The 16388-nt window shown below is 43.2% G+C and overlaps 1 protein-coding gene across 1 annotated transcript in view; it reads left to right on the plus strand.

Moving 5' to 3' along the window:
* ATP7B (ATPase copper transporting beta) overlaps positions 1-16388 on the plus strand; it is an 86324-nt gene that overhangs the window by 10365 nt on the left and 59571 nt on the right.

Consider the following 16388-nt stretch of genomic DNA (forward strand, 5'->3'; position numbering starts at 1 on the left):
ACAGCATGTTTTTAAATACTCCATTATAATGTATAGGAGTGCATCCATAAATGCAGGAAGAAAAGAATCCGCATATGAATCCTGATGACAATACTGATGGTATATGATCAGGAATCCGTGCATAATCCAGAGCCAGTCTCCAGTCTTTTGGGAGAGCTTTCCAAGTAATGTCAAGAAACTGACATTTTGGCATTATCATATATAGATGGGACTGGGGCGAGTATGTCATCTAGGCATTAGCAAAAGGAGTTGGTATAAAAGACTCCTTACCTTTTACACTAGTGGCAAGGAACTCCGGCAGGCTGTTCCGGCTAGTGCACGCGTGCCCCTGGACTACCGCACGGCAAACACGCCCAGAGGCAGCCGGAATAAAACTACGACATGTCGTAGTTTTATTTCGGCCGCCTCTCGGCATGTTTGCCGTGCTGCCGCCGGATCTCCAGCCCTCCCCATTATAGTCATGTCGTAGTTTTATTCCGGCCGCCTCTCGGCATGTTTGCCGTGCTGCCGCCGGTACTCCAGCCCTCCCCATTATAGTCATGTCGTAGTTTTATTCCGGCCGCCTCTCGGCATGTTTGCCGTGCTGCCGCCGGAACTCCAGCCCTCCCCCATTATAGTCAATGGGGCCGGAGCGGTAGTCCGGGGGCACGCGCGCACTAGCGGCAGCACGGATCCGACAGGCTGTTCACCCGTCGGAACAGCCTGCCGGAGTTCCTTGCCGCTAGTGTGAAAGTAGCCTTACAAAGTAAAATTTACCAGAATTCTGCAGCAAATTGCACCACAAAATGTCAAATAACAAATGTATTGTGTAATTTAGACAGGCCATCTCCACAGTTTTGAAAGGGTTCTGTAAACACAAAGGCGTATAGAGGAGATGAAAAATACTCTGTACCACTGAGTACCAGCCATGAGGTGGCGTATGGAAACTTTTCTGACATGCTTTGTTAGTTCCACAGGATATGTTATGTCATGAGCACAATTTGTGATATTTACACAGACTCTTGCCAAGCAGGTCCCAGAAACCCGCCTGTATTACCCTTAGCATGCCTGTAGGAGAAGGTTTGCAATATACACTCACTGACAAAAAGAATAACACATCCAGATAGAACAGGGATTGTTACTAAACTCGGTCGTCATGTTATGTCTCAGGCAGATATGTTAATGATTACAGGTGTGGTCTGGTCAGACACTAGGACTTGCCACAAGAGGGTGTAAAATTGCATTCCCCACTGCTCTATAAAAAGACTCTCAGGGGCTACTTTTGGGTAGTGTACCTCTTGGTGAGATATGGTCAACTGCTAGACTTGCCTCTATGAATCCATCCTCTATGAAGACATTTTTCCCAGCTGACAGACTTTGAGAGGGGGCACATCATTGGAGTGAGAGAAGCAGGATGGCCATTCAATGAATTGCCAGCCATCTAGGCTGTTCTGATATAGCTGTTAGGACGGTGGTGGGAGCAGTGGTTATGTGAGGGTATGCACACATGGTGAACAGGCTCTGGACGGCCCAGACAGACCACCAGTAGAGAGGATTGTTTGATCTGCCGGCAAGCATGAGCAACTCCCACCATACAGACACAGGGGGCTCCTTCATTACACACCCCTGTACCCTGTCCCTGCCCGGACCATTTCCAGGCACTTAGCAGAAGGAAATTTGGTGTCATGACACCCATTACGTGTCCTGCCATTGACAGCCAGCCACTGTCCTTGATGGGACAACCCCTTTAACTAGAGGCAATCTTTCGGTCCATGTATGATCTGCATTTTTTGAGGACCGCACGCAGTTGGGGTTGGATCTCATCCGTGTGCTGTCAGCATCTGTCTGGCCCTATGTCCATACTACAAAAAAAAAGAAAACATCTCTTATTCTTGCGGAAAGGAATAGGCATTTTACAATAGGGCGGGACGGGAAAGTGCAGGACGCAAACGGCCGGTATCCTTGCTTTTTTTGTGCAAGAGGCCTTAATGACTAAAATATATGAAACCTGTATTGCAGGTGGTTGTACCGCAAGGAAACAGAGGAGGGCAGCAGAACTGTATTGTATACAGCAAAAACAAACAAAACTGTGCCAGCTGATAAAAAGTATATAATACTAGGGTAAGAAAAGGATTACCAAAGCGATACCTTTCTTGGCTAACTACTTTCATGAAAGATTATAGTTGAGAAGCCAACCTCTCTTATACTGTGAGACATGACAATCTATGGCAAGTAAGTTTTAACTCAAAAAGTAGCATCATATTCCATTATTTAATGCTTTATCCTTGACACATTGTTCTCGTTTGTCCTTTTTTGTAGTCCAAAAAAAGTCCTGAAAAAACAGCAGCATTTTTTTTTTTTTCCTTTACATGCATGGTAATTTTGTATTTTGAGGCGTTTTTTTTTTCTGCAAACCAGGCCTTTTGCAAACGGAAAGTGTGTACTTCCTCGGATGTCACTTCCACTATAGATCTCTATAAAAATAAAAAAGCCAATGTGAAAAAAAAATTTTTTCAACACCATGACAAATGCAGCACATGTTGGCACATGCTTTTTTAAGCAGGAACACAAAATAACAATGGGTGTCTTTAGCATAAAAAGGCAGAAAATGAGCCAAATAGCTCCTGAGCCAGAACTTGAGGCTATTCTAATAATGAATGCTATGGTCCCAAAAAAGGTACCGCACGTTTAAAAAAGCATCTGTTTGTACTGCGTTTCATAATACACATAGACTTACTGCTAACACCTGACATTTTGACAAAGGATGGTAAATAAGCGCCAAAAAAACGGATCTCGGATGTAAATGGCTCAAACAGATGACAACTTTATCAATTGGATAATTTTTTTTTTTACAGGATCCAGTTTTTTTTTTTTCTCTCTCTCTTCTTCTGATGGACCAGAAGAACGGAAAGCTGAACGGTGATGTGAATGCACCCTTATCAGAGTTTCTAAGCATTTTGCTCAGTATCGTGCATTTTCCTGTAAATTATGATGTTTGTGAGTCCCCGCCCCTTCTACTAAGCCTTGCCCACTTTTTGAAAATCAATATGAGCATCAAAAAATCACAAAATCTTGCGCCAAAAATGTGCTAATATTTGAATGTCCTAGCATACAGCACTGATGAATTCCCCCCTATAGTGTTTTAGTGTAGAAGAGGTCACAGTCTATCTGGCAGGACCTACCTTCTCCTGTGTCCACTGGTGACTATTAGGTTGTCCCCCTTCTTATTCAGGGGTGGACTGGCCATAGACACTACAGGAAAATGTCCTGGTGGGCCGATGCCCAAGCTCTTCACACAGCCACCAGCCGTGTACATAACAGTTTGATGCTCTAAGGCGCAATTAATGCTAGGAGCTTTAAGTACTTAGGCACCTGGCCAAGGGCCACAAGTGCCCTCCTGAACCCAATGGTATCACTGTCCTCAGGACGATAATACAGTTGAATACCGCGGTGAAGGTGGCAGTATTTTGTGCTGCGCTGTATTTAGATCTACTGGGAGGTATTTTGTGCTCACTGCTGTATTGCAGGTTCCATCGACCTGTGTTGGCCCTCCTTCTGTCAATATGGACAACATGGGGCCACTTTTAGGTGTTTTTTCCACTCCGTTCTCAGTCCGTCCATGCTCTCATTTGACATGTCTGTGCTTCTGCAGAACATCGTATTACACGTCACAGATGCTGGAGACTTTCATTTTAGAAAGGATTAATTTAGTTTGAAATGTCACACTTATTTTTTTTTTCAAATGAGTTCTGCAGCAGCTGAGGTGTGTATTATAAGGAACAATGCACCGGCTATTAAGGCTACTTTCACTAGCGTTATTGCTGGATCCGGCAGGGTTCAGCAAAAACGCTTCCGTTACTGATAATACAACCATCTGCCTATCCATTATGAACGGATCCGGTTGTATTATCTTTAACATAGCCAAGACGGATCAGTCATGAACTCCATTGAAAGTCAATAGGGGACGGATCCATTTTCGATTGTGTCAGAGAAAACTGATCTGTCCCCATTGACTTGCATTGCGGGTCATGACGGATTCGTCTTGCTCCGCATCCCAGGACGGAAAGCAAAGCACAGCATGCTGCGGTTTGCTTTCTGGTATGAGAATGAAACGGAATGCATTTAGAAGCACTCTGTTCTGTTCAGTTACGTTTTGTCCCCATTGACAATGAATGGGGACAAAACGGAAGCGTTTTTTTCCTGTATTGAGACCCTATGACGATCTCAATACTGGAAAATATTAAAAGGCTAGTGTGAAAGTAGCCTAAATGATAAAAAATATTACCATTGTAATATTCTTATAATTTCCAGTAACCAATATATATTATGTTCCTTTAGTAATTACACCAGATTCATTATCAGAGCCCTATGTGAAGTGATGAGAGCCGGGATTTTGCACACGGGTGGAGAGCGAAATGCAGCCAAGTCATTGTGCCCGCTCAGTCCGTCTGCTGTGTCATATGCACGAGGGGCGGCCCTTCTGTGTTCAGCCGCACGGCTGTGTGCAGACACACTCATTACTCAGAAGAAGGGATGTGATTGTTATGAAGTGCACAGAGCTGAGTGCAGACTGCTGCAGCCTATAAAAGCCTGGATCAGGTTCAGTGCCGCACATCTGCAGGAGTACGCACAGGACGTCTCATCTGCCAGTCCTTAGAGTTTGTATTAATTGCCATCTACTTAGTAAAATTCAGTTAATATGATTTTGGACAATGATGATTTTAACTTAAATGAAGAGGAAGAAAGGGGAAAGTTTAAATGTAAGGATAACAATGTAGTTCTGACCGACCTGAGAAGTCTCATAATATCACTCAGCATGTGAGCCCCAACTCCGAGGACAGTCCAGACACTGGCAGGAGTAAGGAACCATCAGGAATAATGACCGGAGACCCCAAGGAACAGGTCAGTCGCCTCGGAACCATGATTTTATCCAATTGTGAATTTACAGATTCATAGAAGGAATGGTCAGTGACTTGTGAGGAGCGTCCCATAGTGGCCTAACTAGCCCTATGTGCCCAACATGGCAAATCTTGGACCTTCCCCAATCACCAGCTTGTTGATCAGGGTCATTGCTAGGGTCTACAAACAAATATATATATATATTTTATTTTACTCACCTATATATTGCAGACATATTCCGCAGCTCTTTACAGACATTAGCATCCAACTGTCCCCAATGGGGCTCACAATCTAAGGTCCCTATCAGTATGACTTTGGAGTGTGGTAGGAAACCAGAGAAAACCCACACAAACACGGAGAGAACATACAAACTCCATGCAGATGTTGTCCAAGATCAGATTCGAACCTAGGACCCCAGTGCTAACACTCTTGTCTACAGATATATATAGATAGACTTTTTATGTATGATAACATCCCGTACAGTGACCCACAAGTAACTAATATGATTACCACACAGAAAAAATATCAGTATGCCAAAGCCAATATTACAAATAATATAACATTATAATAAATATATTATATATATGCCGGTAATAATAAAATAATACTGCTATATAATGACCACAAAGAAACTAAATATACTATACTACTATACTAAGACCAATATTCCCACCATACAGTAACTATATAGTGGCAGATACTAGCTTTGCACCCTGAAGATTGAGTCTTCTCTGATTTGAGTCAATGTCTTTCATGATGATTTTCTGCAACTGCAGACCTCTTTAGCTCCTCTGCACCCTCCACACTTTCTCTACACTTACCTTTTCGCTCTACACAAACTTTCCATCCATAGTGTCGCAGGCAGTAATAGTGCCCTAGACGGTGATAATAATGCCCTCCCTTTGTGTGCCACGCTGTAAAAGTACATTTTTTTTGGTCACGCCTCCCAGTAATAGTGCCCTCAAACAGTATTAGTGCCCACAGTTGCGCTGTAGTGTGTTTTTCTGCTTTGCACTGATTTAAACTGATGGAACTTTGCATCAAATGTACAATCCATTTGCCATTGACCTCGGTTAATAAAGTAGTAGACTGATAAAACTGAAGAACTGCAAAAACGCAGCCAGCTGTTTAGCCACATTGGGATAGTAGTGGAGCTGAACTTTTTTTTGAAATGGGGGCCAATGCTCCATCTACAGTATAGGGAACGCGTAAGCGTCATGTAAACTGCATTGTAATATTTGTTGCTACCGCTTTACACACAGGACACATCATCAACAAGATCTTACAGGTTATTTGTACATCACCACCTAAGAAATAGACCCTAGCGCCAAGTGATTGTCTCCAAACGGGGCCGTTTACTGCTGTGCTCCGCACCTTGGTGTACATGTACATTACAGGTTTGTGAGGAGTCTATGGATCAGACGCAAGAGCAGAGCTTACTCCAAACACAGCTGTTACACAACTGACAGACAGAAATAACTCCTATCCTAGCAGGTTAACCCCTTAGATGCCATGGTCAATAACGGCCAATGACATCAGAGCAGTTAGACAGCGAAAGGGGGCTTCCCCTGTTACTCGATGGAGCCCCTCGCAATGCAGTCATAGAGTGGCAAGTGGTTGTCATGGCAGCCAAGGGCCATATTTGGACTCTTATTGCATGCAGGGTTAATAGGATGCCGGTAAAATCACCATACACTGCAATAAAGAAGTACTGCAATACAGTGATCATATAAGCATATGTAAAACAAATGTTAAAAAAAACTTTAGTCGTTTATCATATTAGAAGTAATCGTTTTTATTAATTTTCCACAATGGAATACAAAAAGGGATGCATAGATGTATATCCATTGTTATCTGCAACAGTAGATCAAAGAGCATCAAACGCATACACAAGTGCAAAATTAGAACATATGTCGAGCAGAGAGAGATAGTCCCGTTCGCCCTTCTCTAATAGGCTTTGGAGTGCGAGTTTCTCTCTTCTCCACGACATTCACTAAGTAGATATTTTCTCTAACATTTAAAATAGCACAAAGACACTAACATAATAGATAAGGGGGTTCAACAATCGGTCTCTCAAGCATGACAGCAGCACACATATTGCTTATTCTGGTTACTCATGGAGTAAAGTTGGTGTGTGATATCCAAGGGGCCCACATTTTGTCTCTGACAGTTGTGTTGATTATTGTAGCAGGGAGCCACCTCGCATATCTACTGGAAGCATTCAAGGTAGAGATGATCTCAGCAGGAACAGGGAGTTCTACTGTTTTCCAAGCCTAGTAATAACTAGTTTTGTACACAACAAGATATGACCAGTGATGCGTCTATAGTCATGAGGAAAATTATTAATTCCGATGAATAGGAGGAGTGCTAGCGCAGGGGAAGGATCAGTGCGTATTCCCGAAACTTGAAAGATCAGGTTAAAAACCTGTTGCCAATAAGCCTTGAGTTTTGGACACGACCAAAGGGTATGATACAGGGACCCAGTTTTCCCACAGTTTCTCCAGCAACATGCTGAGGTGCCAGGGTATATAAGGCTCAACCTTTGAGGGGTAAAGTACCATCTAAGTAGGGTTTTCAAAACTGCTTCATAATGAGAGGTGCATCTGAAGGCAGACCCAATGAAGCTCACTCCCTCGACCCACTCCTCCTCTGAGAAAGTTGTTTTCAAATCCTGTTTTCCCATTGGTCATTGGAAGAGATTTAGCAAATTTAGATTTGTCTCCTAGTAGATCATAGATATGACGCATGGTGTTTTGCTTCGGATTGGGTCTGGAATAATTTTATAATTTCCAGCTGAGAGTTTGGAGGGGAATGGAGGAGGGAATTAAGGCAGTGGCGAACTCTCAAATATGACAAGAATTCAGAATTAGGTAATTTTTTGACCTTATGGAGATGTTCGAAAGAGACCATCCCTGAGTTTTCAAAAAGTTGAAAGGCTGAGGTGATACCCATTGTCCTCCAGGATGAAAGATTGATATCCTCAATAAGCCCTTCCAAGACATACATAGAAATGTGGGAGAGGTTCGGGGGGATGGATTTCCCTTGAGAGCGGTGGAATTGTGACCACAAAGATCTGGCATGCGCAATTGTCATAAGGGAGTGTTTAAGAGCTTTAAGTTTCCATGCTGCTAGGTAAAGATGGTCTCTTAAAGTACCTCTCGGTATGAATTGAGACTCTTTAAATCAAATCTTTTTTATTGATTTTCAATAAGATTTTATGCAAACAACCCAAAAAGGGTGAAAACACAAACCCTCCCTCTCCCCTCCTCCCCTCCCCCTGAGTCCCGGGTTTGCGGTTGTCAGAAAGTCCATGGGAGAGGTATCAATGATGGTTTCGTATTACTCCAAGAACCATAGTCCAAGAAAATCTTCAGGATAAGCCATTGCTCGATTTCCCCTTGGTTCTCCAATGTCCACAGGCAAATCCTGCAGCCACGCCATTCATCTCCCATCCTTACTCACGGATCATCATGCAATACATTCCCATCACCATTCAGAGCAACAAGTCTATTACATTAAACCACAACATTATAATGTGATATCCAAAGGGACCATATTTTGGGGAATTTCTCATACTCCCTCGCTTTTGGTATACGTAACTCTCTAGTCTTACTAGCATATGAATCTTATCCACTAAGTTCTGGATAGCCAGGGGAGCAGAGGCAATCCAGTGAAACCCAATTAACTTCCTTGCCTGGTAAAGGATTCTTATCACCGCTATTCTAAGCTATGGGGTAACAGTTATCTTTTTGGTATATCCCAGAATACAGATTGTAGGAGTTAGATCAATAGTTATATCAAACACAGTACTGACTAAGCTAACCACATCAGACCAATATCGTCGCAGCCTTGGGCAATTCCACATTAAGTGAATTAAATCAGCATTATGAGCGCCACATCTAGGGCACGTATCGTCCGACCTATACCCCATTTTATGTAATAAGACTGGAGTTCTGTACACTCTATGTAGTAATAGTAGATGTGAGACTCTGTGGGTCTCACTCACCGCTACCACCGGGAAATCCTCTAAGACCTCCTCCCATTGTAAAGTCAGTGACATCTTGTTGCCATTTGGAATATAGCTGCAGCGGATGGGCCTTGTGTAACGCCTCCATTAAGCTCAGATATAACGAGGAGATCACCCCTCTTGTATCCCCCAATAATCGGATGCGTATCAGCAGAGACTATTTTCTCCTTACGGTCTTGTATTTATACAGCATGCGTACCTGAAGGAAGACATAAAATAACGTCTTAGGCAGTCCAAACTCTTGCTGTAACATATTAAAGGATTTAAGACAGTTATCCTCATATAGCTGACACATTCGATTTAGACCATAGATGTCCCATAATTTCACATTAGTTACCGTGTTTAGCTCCTTGTACAGGTAGTTAGGCCAGATCGGGGTAAGTTGTGTATACCCTTGGATTCCTACAATCTCTTTAGCTTTCCACCATACTGTGTGTATGGTGCGTAGGATACCATATTGCCTACCCTTGTCATAAAAAACTCTGCCCTCCAAATCTACCTCTCCCCATCCCCGAAGGTGTTGTAATTGGGCCGCTATATAATACATCCGTGGGTCAGGGACACTTAGCCCCCCTGGGTTTTGGATCTACACAGCACCGCAAGTTTAATTCGGGGTGTTTTTTTCTTCCAGATGAGGTCTCGGAATATTGCATTAATAGAATGAAATATTCGTAAGGGGATCCAGGACGGGGAGTTATGTAAAATGTACAAGGGCTGTGGCATAAGGATCATTTTTAATAAGTTGGTGCGACCGATGAGTGGCAAGGGGAGTCTAATCCACACTTGGATCTTCCGTCTGAATTTATCCAATAGCGGTAGTAAATTCAAACGGATACAATCCCTAGGATCCGCTGATACCTGGATACCCAGATACTTAAAGGAGGGTACAATCTGTAAACCCGCAGTAAAACTATGATCTGTCTGTGCAGCACTTCTCAAAGGCATTAGCATTGACTTTGCCCAATTAATAGTCAAGCCAGAGAGACACCCAAAATCATTAATAATTTGCATAGCTGCCGGTAGGGAGGAAGTCCAGTCATCAAGAAATAACAAAAGGTCGTCCGCATAGAGAGCAACCTTTTCCGTTACTGACCCACAAGTGATACCCTTCACCGCCTCTGCCTTTCGGAGAGCCTCTGCCAAAGGTTACACCGCGATTGCGAACAATAGTGGTGAAAGAGGACACCCCTGTCTAGTCCCCCTGTGCAGTTCAAAGGAGTCAGAGAGATTGCCATTCACCTGTAGTCTAGCAGTAGGTCGTGCATATAGTAATCCCTGACCAGAATCCCATGGCCTTTAGTACAGTAATGAGGTATCGCCACTCCACACTGTCGAATGCTTTGGCCGAGTCCAGAGACGCGACCGCTGCATCCGACGCATGGATTTGGCCCACCTCAATATATTCAGGTACAGTCGTCTAATATTCACTGCCGTCGACATGTTGGGAAGGAATCCTGCTTGATCAGAGTGGATCACAGACTTAATCACAAGGTTCAAACGGTTAGCTAATACCTTCGCCAACAGTTTGATGTCCACCTGCAATAAGGAAATGGGTCGGTAACATTCTGCCTCTAGGACGTCTTTCCCCGGTTTTGGGATAACCACAATAATGGCCTCATTCATAGAAGCTGGAAGGGCTTTACTAGTTTGAGCCTTTACTAGTTTGAGTTTGGGATTGCTGATCTTGTGTAAGAGCAGGGAGATTAAGTGGGACAAGAAAGTCTTCCATCTGAGCTTCTGATGCAGTAATTTTTGAGGAGAATAAATTGGAGTAAAAGGAATACATGACCTCTACCACCTGCTCCGGGGAGGTACATATCGACCCTTCTGAATTACGCAGAGCTGGTATAAAGCTGGACTGATGTTGGGCCTTAGTTAAGAGAGCTAACAATCTCCCTGTCTTTTCTCCCTCCTCATAGTACCGCTGTTTTTGAAAAAATCTCTGATTCTGCGCATTCACCAATAGTCGATCATTCAGTGACTTTTGGGCCTCTTTCCACTTATTCTCAGAATCTACAGTCATGGCCAAAAGTTTTAAGAATGACACAAATATTTGTTTTCACAAAGTTTGCTGCTAAACTGCTTTTAGATCTTTGTTTCAGTTGTTTCTATGATGTAGTGAAATATAATTACACGCACTTCATACGTTTCAAAGGCTTTTATCGACAATTACATGACATTTATGCAAAGAGTCAGTATTTGCAGTGTTGGCCCTTCTTTTTCAGGACCTCTGCAATTCGACTGGGCATGCTCTCAATCAACTTCTGGGCCAATTCCTGACTGATAGCAACCCATTCTTTCATAATCACTTCTTGGAGTGTGTCAGAATTAGTGGGTTTTTGTTTGTCCACCCGCCTCTTGAGGATTGACCACAAGTTCTCAATGGGATTAAGATCTGGGGAGTTTCTAGGCCATGGACCCAAAATGTCAAGCTTTTGGTCCCCGAGCCACTTAGTTATCACTTTTGCCTTATGGCACGGTGCTCCAGCGTGCTGGAAAATGCATTGTTCTTCACCAAACTGTTGTTGGATTGTTGGAAGAAGTTGGGAGGGAATTTTGGTACCATTCTTTATTCTTGGCTGTGTTTTTGGACAAAATTGTGAGTGAGCCCACTCCCTTGGCTGAGAAGCAACCCCACACATGAATGCTCTCAGGATGCTTTACTGTTGGCATGACACAGGACTGATGGTAGCGCTCACCTTTTCTTCTCCGGACAAGCCTTTTTCCTGATGCCCCAAACAATCGGAAAGAGGCTTCATAGGAGAATATGACTTTGCCTCAGTCCTCAGAAGTCCATTCACCATATTTTCTGCAGAAGATCAATCTGTCCCTGATGTTTTTTGGGAGAGAAGTGGCTTCTTTGCTGCCCTTCTTGACACCAGGCCATCTTCCAAAAGTCTTCGCCTCACTGTGCGTGCAGATGCGCTCACACCTGCCTGCTGCCATTCCTGAGCAAGCTCTGCACTGGTGGCACTCCGATCCCGCAGCTGAATCCTCTTTAGGAGACGATCCTGGCGCTTGCTGGACTTTCTTGGACGCCCTGAAGCCTTCTTAACAAGAATTGAACCTCTTTCCTTGAAGTTCTTAATGATCCTATAAATTGTTGATTGAGGTGCAATCTTAGTAGCCACAATATCCTTGCCTGTGAAGCCATTTTTATGTAACGCAATGATGGCTGCACACGTTTCTTTGCAGGTAACCATGGTTAACAATGGAAGAACAATGATTTCAAGCATCACCCTCCTTTTAACAGGTCAAGTCTGCCATTTTAACCCAATCAGCCTGACATAATGATCTCCAGCCTTGTGCTCGTCAACATTCTCAAGACGATTACTGAAATGATCTCAGCAGGTCCTTTAATGACAGCAAATGAAATGCAGTGGAAAGTTTTTTGGGGGGATTAAGTTAATTTTCATGGCAAAGAAGGACTATGCAATTTATCTGATCACTCTTCATAACATTCTGGAGTATATGCAAATTGCTATTATAAAAACTTAAGCAGCAACTTTTCCAATATTTATGTAATTCTTAAAACTTTTGGCCACGACTGTACAGATGGATTTAATATAAACTCAGCTTCTGTGTCTGCTACTTCTTGCGTCAGTCTCCTAACCTTTTCTCTAGTCTCCTTGTTGCTCCCATTAACCCTCGCTATCAGAATACCTCATAGAAAGGCTTTCAGCGCGTCCCAATCATCCGCGAGGCAGTAGGTAAATTAAAAGTGATAAATTCTGCCAATTGTTGCTTAACATCTGCTACATCCACTAGTATATGCAGCCAATTCGGGTTAAATTTCCAACACCTGTCTCCCTGCTGCAAGCGCGGTTGCAAGGCAATGATTGTCAGTAACGGAGAATGATCAGACAACCTCCTAGGGAGGTAAGCAATATCTTGTACAAAACGGCCCATAGCTTCATTTCCTATCACCAAATCAATTCTAGATAATGAGCCATACGAACCAGAGTGACGAGAATACTGTTGTACATCCGCATTTCTCACTCTCCAGAAGTCAAAAAGCGACACCTCCTGTATTAAACGCGTAAAGGGAGTAATACCCTCACTGATCACACTAGAGGCCTGACTGAGCTTGTCTAATTTTTGACAGGGAACAGTATTAAAGTCACCGAAAAGTAGAGTGGGAACCTGTGGCAAGTCCGCGATAAAAGAGATCACTTTCCTTATCAACAATGGTGAATAGGGTGGAGGGATATAGATCCCTATAAGAACGCATTCGGCATTAAATAAAGTGCAGTGCAAGTATATATTTCTCCCTTCCTCATCAATTCTTTTGGTGATGCAGGTAAACGGAATATTTTTATGAACCAGAATGCTCACTCCCCTGGCGTATGACGAGTATGTGGCGTGGAAGCTATGTCTAGCCCAGAAAGGGGTGAGCAAATGAGTGTCAGAGGAGAGCAACTGTGTTTCCTGCAAACAGCATATTAGAGGCTGGTGCTGTCGTACATTGTCTAAAACTACTTTTCTTTTGTTGGCATCCTTAATCCCTCTCACATTCCAGCTCAGAAGATTTACGGAGCTAGCCATAGTCATCAAACATCAGCAAGTGACTAAGTAGAGCGTAACTCTTAAGAACCCAATTTTTTCTAACCGCGAGCCTTGGAACCCACCCTATCCCTACCCCGTCTAAACAATTGGAACCAAAGAACGGACACCGGCCGTACCAACAGGTCCCCGCAAAAACTCCCATGACAGGACCGTGGGATCAATAACCAAAACCCGTCAGTACCACCGGGCCCAGCCCTGTAGTTGGCTAGCCCGTGAGGGTAGTGGTAGTAAAATACAAAAGTAAACTCTGAACCATAGGCATTAAGACGTTTCTGTGCTGCTTTAAAGAAGGAATCTGGCACGGGAATTAGTAAAGCTCGGAATACATATATCCGTTTAGGTAACGTCATTATCTAGAATGCCGCTACCCTGCTAACCCCGGATACCTCCTTCATATTAAAGCTTGACAAATCTTTTGTCATGGTGGAGTGGAGGGGTGTATAGTTGCTCTGGTATGCAAGTGAACAAGGGCATGTCAGCTTGATTCCCAAATACGAGAGAGATGAGGATTGCCAATCCAGTGGGAACATGCTTTTCTAGAATCTTAATTTATCCAGAGGGATGTTAATTGGTTGAGCCTGGGACTTTAAGTTGTTAATTTTATAATATTAGAGGGTCCCAAAGTGGGAGATAATGGAGAATGCCTGACTCAGCAACTACCTGGGATTCGTGACTGTGAGGATGATGTCATCCGCATATAGAGAAATGACATGTGACATATCATTTATCATTAATCCTTCTATGTTGCTGGTGAGGCGGATTTGTTGCGCAAAGGGTTCAAGGGCAAGTATGAATATTAGAGGGGATAAGGGGCATCCCTGACGGGAACCATTAGTGATGTAAAAGCTATCAGATAGTACCCCGTTAACAAATACTTTGGCGACTGGGTCAGAATATAAGCCTTGAACTACATGAATTACAGGACCTGTGAATCCCATCTCCTCTAGGACAGAGAAGGCATAAGACCAATGAAGGTGGTCAAATGCCTTCTCAGCGTCCAGGGTGACAGCCACCAGGGGAATTTTCTTAAGTGCCGCTACATTAAAAAGGTCAAATAGTCTCCTTGTGTTGTCGTAGGCTTGTCTGCCTTTGACAAATCCAGATTGGTCGTCTTTAACCAAATGTGGGAGAATTGTAGACAGTCTGGAGGCAATTAGTTTGGCAAAAATCTTGATGTCGGAGTTGAGCAGGGATATGGGCCTAAAGTTCTGGGGGGAGTCTGAGGGTTTGCCTGGTTTGGGCAAGGTGACAATCAATGCTATCAGCATATCCGGAGGGAAAGGTGTACTTGACATTGTGTTATGGAACATGTCCAACAGGAAAGGAGCCAGGGGAGTATGGTATTGTTTATAATATTCATTCGACAGTCCATCAGGGCCAGAGGATTTACCCATAGGGAGAGATGGTATTCATTTCTTCAACTCCAGTTCTGAAATTGGTGCGTTTAATGAGGCTAACTGTGATGGTGATAACCGTGGTAATTGGGCCTTGATTGAGAAATCGCTAACCAAAGTCTCATAATTTTCTGGTAGTGTCACGTTATCTTTAGGATTGTACAGGTCTCTATAGTATAGACAGAACTGTTCCGTAATGTCCCTAGGATCCAGGAGTTTAGCCTTGGATGTTGGATGAATTAAAAAGGCGATTCTGGATTTTGTTTGTTGCTGTTTGAGTTTATTGGCAAGCAGCTTGCCCGCTGTGTTCCCTTGGACGTAATATCTAGCTTTTAAGTAAAGAAGAGACTTATTGACATATCTATTGAGAATATTTCTCAGCTTATCTCTTTCACTGCGTAATTCAGCTGTCATATCTGCTGTTGGTTGTTGTTTGTTCAGTGATTCTAGTTTGGAGATCTTTCCTAATGTCAATGCGATTTCCGTTTCCTTTTGTTTCTTTTCTGTATGATTCAGTTTGATAAGGAGGCCTCTGACAAAAGCCTTATGGGCCTGTCAGACTATAAGCGGGTCAGTAACCGATCTGGCATTTATCTTAAAGAATTCCTGAAAAGCTTGTGTTATTTCTACTTTGTATTTGGAGTGGGAGAGTATGTAGGTGTTATTACGCCAAATGGGAGGGGGTATGGATTGGTATTGTTCAGCTAGATGGAGCATTATGGGAGCGTGGTCAGACCATTGAATCAGACCGATAGAAGATTCCAGTGTGTGAAACAAGACTGTGTGATCCACTAAGAACATGTCAATTCGAGAATAGGAAGAGTGTATAGTGGAAAAGAAAGTATAGTCCCTCTCTTGGCTGTGCTTAGCTCGCCAGAGGTCAACCAGGCCTTCAGAGTGAATAAATGCTGCTAGGCCCAAGGAAGAAGGTCTGGAAGGGTTAGTAGAGTCAGGAGAAGGGTCCGAGATTGTGTTGAAATCTCCACATAATATCAATTTACCCTGTTTTACCTTGTGGAGGAAAAATAACTGACGTTCATTGGGAGCGTAAATGTTCACTAACGTGTAAATGACGTTGTTCACCATGCATACCAAAACTATGTATCTGCCCCTCTGATCGGTAATCTTAGAGATAGGAGAAAAAGAGACAGAATTTTTAACAGCAATAAAAACACCTTTAGATTTTTTCACATTATGCAAATGGATAATATTAGGTAACAGACGGTGCTTAATGCGGCAGGCATCAGTCTGCAGGAGGTGGGACTCCTGTATACAGGGTATGTCTGCGCCAGAAGAAACCGCCTCTCGCCACAAATATGATCGTTTTGTGGGCAGTTGAGCCCCTTGGCGTTAAGGGAAAGAACTTTCAATCCCATGGTTTTGGATGATATCACTGAATTTGGCTGCTGACCTGCTCGAGAGAACCCCTACCATAGTCATAGTGAACAGTGAAAACATCAGAATAGAGAATTGCAACTAAAGATAAACTAAAAAACAAAAAGGAAAAAAAAAATCTCCCAATA

The sequence above is a fragment of the Bufo gargarizans genome, chromosome 3, assembly GCF_014858855.1.
Source record: "Bufo gargarizans isolate SCDJY-AF-19 chromosome 3, ASM1485885v1, whole genome shotgun sequence".
In the NCBI taxonomy this organism is placed as follows: domain Eukaryota; kingdom Metazoa; phylum Chordata; class Amphibia; order Anura; family Bufonidae; genus Bufo; species Bufo gargarizans.